At 38.5% G+C, this 9749-nt stretch overlaps 1 protein-coding gene across 1 annotated transcript in view; it reads left to right on the forward strand.

The window, feature by feature from the left end:
• The window catches only part of LRRC6 (leucine rich repeat containing 6), a 60151-nt gene that overhangs the window by 32545 nt on the left and 17857 nt on the right, over window positions 1-9749 (forward strand). The window lies entirely within an intron of this gene.

Below are 9749 nucleotides of genomic sequence, written 5' to 3' on the forward strand. Positions count from 1 at the left end.
AAGTATGAATTTATATTTGTGAATTAATTTGCAAACTTAATGTTTTTGAAAATCACAGGAGTTAGTATGTTTAATGTCTTTATTTTCAAGGTATATGGATACCTCGTTAATTGATGTTGATGTGCAACCAACTTACGTGCGAGTAACGGTCAAAGGAAAGGTGAGTAGAACCCTGTAGACTGTTCTCATTTCGAAAGCCAAGCCTCGGACGAAGGTAGGTTGCCTGAAAGTTTCGTTTTGTTTTGTTTAGCTATGTTATGATAGAAAAAGAGAAACTCAATCAGAGAACTTTTTTTTTAAGCACACGGGAATGGTACTCAGCAGTAAAAAAATAGTTTGATAAAATTAATATTTTTAACCTGTGTCTATAGCACTGGTATTTTTTCCAAAGCTGATGATTGTATATATGGTAGCCTATGCTTGAAATTACATTTAAATACGACACTCATCTTAAATTGTCGATAATTTCATTCATAGCAACTGTAATTTGATCATTTTTGAAATAGTTTTTGCTAATTCTGAGCATTCCTGTGAGGTAGATCTAAGACTTTAAATGGAAATATGTTGATGTTTTAGGACAACAATTTTTGTCTCTAAATTCTTTATCACCCTTGTTAACATAAATAGACCAGCGAGTGTTTCATTGTGATTAATAACTGTTTTTTTAGACTTTTTATTAAAGTAGGTAGAATAGTTCATGCGTACCTAACATAGCTCATATATTTTTTTCTAATAATTTTTTAAAATTTGTGATGAAAATACCTCTTGAAGTAACTGCTCTCTCGTGTAAGGTGAAGGCACCCTCGTGACAATTCCTGTTCATTTTCAGCCATTTCAGCTTGTCCTGCCAGCAGAAGTCAAACCTGATAGCAGCTCTGCTAAAAGATCTCAGACAACTGGGCATTTGGTAATCTGCATGCCCAAGGTAGGTGATGTCACTCGCTGGGGCGTAGGCGACTTGTCCTACGAGTTCGTCCATCTACAGCCCTCCCTCCCTCCGCCGGCCAGAGCGTGGATGGGAGCTGGCTTTCGTGAATCACGTGGTTCTTCCAAGTGGGGCAGGGACCTGTGAGCATGTCTATTACACCGCAGTCATACTTGCCTTACAGATAACTAACTGTGAAGGAAGACAAAGCAGGTCTTGGATAACTAAGAATGTGTTTGAATTCCAAATGCTGAGCTTACTAGTTTTGGGACTTCGGGCCAATTACGAACCTTCCTAGGCCTAGGCCTCTGTGTCCTAATATAATTCTTAAGAGAGATAATACACGTAAAATCCAAAGCATAGTGAGTACCCAATAAATACTGCTATCTTTCCTATTATTTTATGATATGGACAAGATATTATTATAACTAAAACTCTTTTTCGGCTGTCTTTGCGGGAGAGGTGGTAGAGATTATTTTTGATATGAATCAGAGAAAGAGACACAGAGCTCTTTCCTGTCGCCATGGAGCAGAAGCTCCTCTGGACTGATGGGGCCGATTTAGCTGAAGAGCCCAACAAGCCTTGCTTGGCTTAACCCTGGACAATCGAACCAACCTCTGCCAAAGAGAGGGCAGTACTTCGTTTAGTTTCTATTATTTTATATTTGGTCACCGTTGCGTCATGCTGTGAGCTTGGGCTGTGGTCGACTTTGCGCAAGTCACTCAGGCTTCCAAGGGGAGGAAGAGATAAGCCAGTCCAAGTGAGGTTCTGCTTGTGAGGAAGAACGGGAGGATGGAGGCAGGCGTGTCTGCTCAGAGCCCAAACCCGATTAACCAGTAAGGTTCCTATAATGATTTAATAAACCTTCATTTGCCCCTAGCCAGTTTTGCAGCAGATCGAATATGGGTAAGCAATTACGTATTTTTACCGAGGCAATAAAACAGCAAATACAATTTGTTGTCAAGCAAAAAAATAAACACAACTGTAAGAATCGTATTGTCCTTGGTGACTGCAACAAATTAAGGAAACGCTTCTATGCTAATGAGAATATCCTGTAGAGAAATCTAAGAGGTAACTTAATTACCTCCGTACTTTGATATAGACATGTGTATGACACTACAATCAGCAGGTGTTTTGTTTTGTTTTGTTTTTTGGAAACTTCCAGTCTAACTGAAAAGCCAAAGATGGGATGGTATGTATTTTCTAAAAGGAGATCAAGACATGATTTGTGTGCCTAGTGCTGGTGCCAGGCAATTGATCAGGAAGCCTTTGCTGTCACTGCTTATGAATCTTTTAAATAAACACAGCATTCTTTTTCCATTATCCTTTTTGTTTTTATATCTGTCTATATTTTTCATGTTAAATACACATAAAAAGTATAAAAATGATATATCTCATAATGTATGTTTTTCTATGTATTACTCTTATGTTCAAGTTTTCTTTTTTTTTTTGTAGTTTTTTTCTCTATAGCTGCTATGTATTTTCTGAAGTTTATTTACTGATTTTATTCCCACTTTGAGTGAGGTTATTCACCTTTCACACTTTCTGAGTTTATGCTTGGCCTTCAGTATGTGGGCAGACTAAGTTATGTGTACATAAACAATTACCATCACCAGCCTGGGAAGACACGGCACATGATCTCATCACAGTCCATCTTAACAAGATTTAACTGAAATTTCTCATTCACTGAGAAGCTTGCATCTCATCATTAAATTAAACTCCCATCTAGATTCTCAATTGACATGTTACAGGAACACTCCAAGAATATGCTTCATGATTTCCTTCGGGTGTTCTTGCAGAATAATTAACTGAGATTAAGGAAGTTGCCATGTGAACTGAACAGCAAAATATATTTACAACTTCGGTCGGTGAATATCTGCATTGAGCACGGATGTAAAAGTCACCTATTAAGGTCAATATTACAGACCATGATTCTAAAAAACAGTCTCAGACTCCCTTCTTCTTATTAGTTGGACACGTATTTCTCAGTACTTTCTATTCAGGTATGCTTATCATATGCCCACTGTAAATTCTCTTTGAGTCTCTGATTATTAATTTCTAGTGGGTCTGTAGTGAGGGCTGCCCGGTTGTCTGGCGAGATTGTCTTGTTCCATGCATACTTCTACTCCCTTTCTACAGTATTTCTCATCTTCAGCTCGTTCCTAAAACTTCCAGCTGGAAAAATAGAAGCATCAGAAGTTGATTTCCACATGCTTCACCCACCACATCTTCCCTCGCTTGGCCTTCCTTCCTGATGGCTCTAGTGAACTGTCTGTGATCTATCCAGGCTTTCCAGATGTGTGTTGCATCCTTTTTCCACTTGCTTTGAAAAGACCATTTCCCCCCTCTGACAGTTCTCCATTCTCTCTACAGCTTCATTCAATTTCCCTTCTCTGCATCTTATATTAGAAAACATGCTGAATCATCTCCCTTCTTAAAAACAAAAACAGAACAAAATAAAAACACACGCCTCTATTTATCGCCCTGAGCTGCTTTACAGCAAAACCCTTAAAACAGACATTTATATTTGCCTTCTGTTCTTTCTCATATTCAGGCCTCTGAAAATTGGCATGTCTAGTCATTCAATTCTGGGCCCTGTCTCTTCTCTATTTATACTCATCCCTGCAGGATCCCTTCTAATCTCATGACTTTAAATAACATCTCTAGAGCCCCATCATCACTAATTGCCAAGTGGGTAATTGGGAACAACAAGCACACTAAGGAAAATTTAGGAAGACGGGCTACATATATTAAAAACATCTTAATAATATCAATACCTATTAAAACAGTGAGCAATTACTGTCCACTGACCCAGAAGGAATGTCTGAGAGGATAAACCGTGCTTCCGGTGACCACACAAGGGTGAGAAGGAAAAAGTCAAAGTTGGGAGCCCACTGCGCTGGGGGCTCTAGTGTGGCCCTCCCACTTCGGGATGCAACTCTGAGGGACTGTGTAACTCACGAGTGAGGTGGACGAGAAGCCAGCCGATCCTCAGAAGTTTTCGCAGCCTAATCCGCTAGTGAAATGGCCTCCAAACTGGGCCTTGAACTTGAGTGAAGCTGGTTTTAGATGAGTGCTACTCACAAATGCCACTCAAAACCCAGTGAAATCCTCTCCAGGAGAAGTAAACATCATCACTGGACTCAAATTATTGACAGGTAGACAGATAGACTGATTTTCTTTTTTCAAGTAAGTACCCAGCACACATGGTCAAGCTAGGCACTTAGAGACGTGAGTGGGGCCCAGTAGAAACCCAGCGTTTTGGAATCTGGTCATGCCAGGTTGCTGCTCTTCCTCCCGAGTCCCACAGTTACTGTGTAAGTATTAAATCGTGAGACGCTGTTTTACTTTGAGGTTTCCCAGAAGCAGAACCTAATGCAGGGACATGAGTACGTGGTTTGCTGGGAGGTAAGGGGATGCTGGGGGCAGTGGGGAAGGGAAGGCAGCCAATAGGCCGTGCTCGGCTGAGCCAGCACCCCGGCAGGAAGGCTCTAGGAGACAGTGCAGATGCACTGCCTGAGAGGCGATGGACTGGGGTGGTAGTACACTAACCCCTGAGACTCTGGTCGATGGGAGGTGCTGCCCCCTGCTGTCAGGGCGAAGGTGAGGGTGGTATAAACACCCCAGGACTTCCGACTGATGCTGGCATAGACCAAGCAAGATAATCATGACCTTTTTCATATGAATGGAGGATATGCCCAACTGAGACTCTCTCTAGCAAGATTGTAAAAGGATATTTCTTTAAAAAAAAAATCATCATCATCATCCTTGATGTTTGTGGGTAATCGTCCATGGGACTGTAAGATGAGATTGTGCTTCGCAAGCATGAAAGGATTTTGAAGAAACCATTGTTAGTTAGATGTGTTCCACTTTTATTTTAAAGCCACGTCACTGTGTTTTGTAACTTATTATTGATTTTACATATAAATATCAATAATTGCACTTTTTAAAATTTTCTCAGACAACTTGGGTTGCTTTTGGAATCAACACCAGTATTCTCATCCTTATTTTTTAAATCGTTTTTCAAAATTTAAATTGTCTTTGCTGCCAAGTATGTGTTTATTTGAGATAGAAGATACTTAAGAAATGTTTGACTTATACAGGTATTTTTATCTCTTCAAAGATTTTGAAGAGATAAAATTTATATATTTATAATTTATATATTTTCTAATATTATTGATTAGCGATCTTCTTTCAAGTTTAAATAGAAAAAGATCTTGTTTCCTTTAAAGAAATCTTTTTTAATAGGCTCAGAGAATTATGTGCTTTTCTTAGTAAAGTCAATAAGAACACAGTTAAGAAATAATGAAGTTACTAAAATATCAACAGTAAGTTTGGAGATATATATATATGTGTATATATATGTATGTGTGTATATATATATACACACATACATGTAAATATAAATAAACACACTCTTATGCCAGAAGAAAATGAAAATGTCTTATTGATTCTAAAGTTTCGTAATAATAATATTCCTTTATGGGAATCTGAACTTTGCTTCTTCAAATGTTGAGTACCAGAATTACGGATAATTAATAAATCAGTGTAAACACCAGAGATATGTGAGGAGATGGACGATTTACAAGTGACCCAGTGCCTCTGAAGTTGACACAAGAATTATTAGGAAGTGGCCATCTATGTCAGCTGTCGGGCTGGGCCTCCTTGCTGAGCGCTGTCTGCCTGGTGGCTGATTCCACTCCCCCACCCTCCAGAGCAAATCACTGGCTTCCGTCAAGGCCGGCTGGTATCTAATGGACTTAGACAGTTTGGAAGTTTTATGAAGAGGAAAATGCGGAGACATTTTTAGAAATTACTTCCGAGGCATGGGCGAGATGTTAAATGTGCACACTTAAGCAAAAATGATGATGTACCCATAAATAAATTATATGGACGTTATTAATATCAGACGAGGGAATTATTTAGCACGTTTGTGTTGTCACAACATGGAAGTAAAGTACTAGAAATCAGAAGTAGAAAACTTTCTGCAAAATTATGAAAAACTTTAGACAATTAGTGAATTATTAATTAATCAATTAAAATATTTATTCAATTCATCAAAAATTTATTAAGCACTTAGTATAAATAAAGTGCTGTGCAAATTACTGTGGAAGAGAAAAAATGGCATAGGCCTCTTAGGTCCTTCTTCCTGTCTTTTCTTTGTTGGCTGCGCTGACCATCACCCCAGAGACCCACATCGGCCCTCGTCCCAGGTGAGACGTGTCAGTTTCAAAGAGGCTCAGACTCTTGTTAAGCAGCTACTCTTCCCTTCTGCTCACACCTCCACGTTCAGATCAAGGCCATGATACCTCCCTGATGTGTTGCCTCCAACTGGGAACCTACTGAGGGCTTCCCAGTTCTCAGCCCTCGTCACATCGCTCGCCCGTTAGCCCTCTGCTGCTGCGACGCTGCCATCTTACTAAAGTTCCACAGTCTTAGAGAAATAGTCGTAATTGTTTCGAAGAAGGTCTCAGTGGATTCAAAACGTTATTTTCTTTGGAAGAGTAGTGAAGATGATATAAAAAGGAAGTTATGTGATTTCTAAAACTTACATTAAAACATGAAAATAGGAAAATTGTGAGTGGAGAAAACAACCATATAAACACTTTCTTTCACAAGCCCCAAATGTATAATTTGCACTTTATTTATGTTGATGTTTAACATAAATATTTTCAGGGAAAAGGAATGGAATGAAATAAAAATGTATAAATTACAAAGCATTACAGAGAATAAATGCAAGCAAAAGTCAATACGGTTACACAAAATAAAAAAACATGAGGAAGGAAACATAAAAAGCAGAAAATCTGTAAGAAAGTAAGAGATGTAAAATCACTTATGCTATCTGGCTTACAAGAACACACCTGGATCTGAAAGACACAGGAAATATGTAAAAAAAAAAATGGGTAAAGCTACATTAAGTGAACGCAAGCAAAATTAGAGTAGTTATGGCAAAATTAATATCAGATATGATAGAATTTAAAACAATAGCATTGAATGGAACAGGGATGATTCTGTAGGAACAAAAAATGACAAAATAAAGACCAAATGCCTTTTATCTGCTAGATTGTACATTATTTAAGCCTCTTACAAAGATAAGGAAAAATCAAAGATTCATCTTTACTAGATTTATGACCAATTTCCATCTTTTATAGATACGAACAACAAAAAGTAAAACCATTTATTTGAATGATATAATTGAGATAGTTTTAAAAGTTTATAATAGACAAAAACCCTATGAAAACCTCATTCTCATTTCCAAAAGAAAAAATATCATAGAAATCACATTAATTACAAGTCAATAGAAATATAATTGAGTATAAAATGTGGAGTAAACCAACAAATAAAATTGGGACATTCAAAATACCGTCCTAAAATGTTAATAAACCACAGTGGAAATTAAAAGTGTAATTATATATTATTTAGAAAATAAAAAATGTGAGCATAGGCTTTAGAATCAGGCACTTGTATGCACCTGGCACTGACCAGCCAGTTGAATATGTAATCAGCATGACTAATTTCAAATGGCCAAACGAACCCACAATTTTCTTCTGCAGACCTGCTCCTCCCGCAGTCTTTCCTGTCTCAGAAAGTATCCCCAAGTCAAAGGTTAGGCTGCATCCTTGACTCAGGTCTTGTCTTAGAATGCAGTTACATATCACCGCCTCCCTGCCTCACCCCCTGTCCAAGCCAGTGTGTCTCAACTGGACACCTCACACCCCCTTCTTGCTGTTTTCCTTATTTCTATTTTTTCCACCTTTTGATTCTTTCTCCATACAGAAGCCAGAGCGACCTTTTTAAAATATAAATCAGCTTATTTTATTCTTCTGCTTAAAACCCACCAATGGCTTTCCATAGCACTTGGAATAGTGTTCAGATTTCCTCGCAGCCCAGAAGGCTCCGTACAAGCCGGCTTCTGCCTGTGTTTCTGGTACCTTGTTCCACTTTCCTCCTCATTATATTCCAGACTCGGCTTTTTTCTCTCTTCCTGGAACACAGTAGCCTCATTCCCCCCACAGGACTTTTGTACTTGGCTTATTTTTATTTTTTATTTTTTGGCTAAGAATACTCTGCCTTTTCTTTTTATTCTCACCTGTTTTCTTTGAATCATGCAGGTCTTAGCTGAAATGTGACCTTTTCACAGGCTCTCTTCCTGATCGTCAGAGCTAACGTGGCCAGTGTCACCTTCCCTCACTAATCCTTCCTAGCCATATGACCTGGCTTATTGTTATTGCAGTATTTATCACCAAACGCAATGACCTTATTTGTTCAGTTTTGTATGTTTCGTCTTCCCTTGTCTAAGGGTGAGGTTTATGATAGTGGAGACTGTGATTCATTCAATGTCTGGAATAGTACCTGTCTTTTACTAGGTACCCAATAAATATTATTTGAGGAATGAAACCCCAAGACTACTTATGCATACCTTATCTTGACTTAATGCCTTTCGACTATTTCTTCCAGCTAGTCACTTGATTATTTTTTTTTTTGAAAAAGGATGAAGTGTTTTAGCTTTGATTAATTCTAATATGAATTGTTTTATTTCCATTTTGGTTGTTGCTTCCTATTTCCTGTCCATGAACTCTTTAGCTTCATATTCTCCTATGTTTTCTTCTAGAAGCTTTATCATTTTAGCTTTTATCTTTAGGTCTGTGATCCACTTAAAATTTTTTTATATGGGATATGAAGCAATTGAGAAGGTTCATTTCTTTCCCATGTGGATATGCAGTTCTAGCACCAAAAGATTTTACTTTTCCCATTGAATTGCTTTTTCACCTTTGTCAAAAATCAGTTACCCTTATAAGTAAGGGTCTGTTTATATCCTTTGTATTTCGTTCCATTGATATGTCTGTTCATCCTTACACCAATACCGTAGTGCATTGATTGCTGTGGCTTTCTAATGAAGCTTGAAGACTAACTTCTGTAGCTTCATTCTTTTACGTGATCATTTTGGCTGTTCTGGGTCCTTTGTATTTTTATATAAATTTAAGAATCGGCTTGCCAATTTCCATATAAAAACCTTGTTCAGATGGGCCAAGCCCGGCTGGAATTCAGATGCTATGAGCAGCTGGGTAATGAAGCCCACAGGGTTCCACCTCCCCGTGATATACAGAGCAGAGCAAAATCAGGGCAAGAAACAGATATGATGGCAAATGGGCTCAGTACCGTGACTGAGTTAGGATGCTGTATCACACCTCCTTAAAACATCGCAGAGGCCTCGACCGAAGAGTATTAAAGTCAGTTATTAATGTCGGCTCTTTTTAAGGACACTATCCATTTAACTTTTGTTTTCACCTCCTCTGGGGAAATTTGCTTAATGAATTGTACTTTATGCAAATGACCCCTTTTCAGAGGATGGATCAGTGCTAGGTGATCTCGAACGCCGAGTCCGAAACCTATCTATCTCATGTGATACAGTGGGAAGATAGAAAAGTTGTGCATGTCCGAAGTCTGCAGCTTCATCGGCCAACAGTTTACACGCGAGTGTTCCTACAGTCAACCCTATGGCCCTTACACACATTTAGACATTTTCCCAGCAAATTGTTTGTCGTCAGTATTTTCAGAGTAGAAAAGGGAAAGGGGAATGGCAGCAGAAGCTTCACTAGCATAGTCTAAAAAGAAAAGTATATCTTAATCTAGTGAGGAAAAAATACGTCTTTCAAAAGCCGTCACTCCACTGGACTTAGTGTTCTTGTTTACATCACACGCGTTGGCTACTGAAAATAAGAAGGGCGCATTGAGCCCGCTACTCTTGCAACTGAGGTGAATTAACTACATCACTGAGGGGGAAAAATACTGCAAAGGCTCCCATCACCTCTGTGCAAAGTCC

This window comes from Pteropus vampyrus, unplaced genomic scaffold (genome assembly GCF_000151845.1).
Source record: "Pteropus vampyrus isolate Shadow unplaced genomic scaffold, Pvam_2.0 Scaffold232, whole genome shotgun sequence".
Taxonomy (NCBI): Eukaryota; Metazoa; Chordata; class Mammalia; order Chiroptera; family Pteropodidae; genus Pteropus; species Pteropus vampyrus.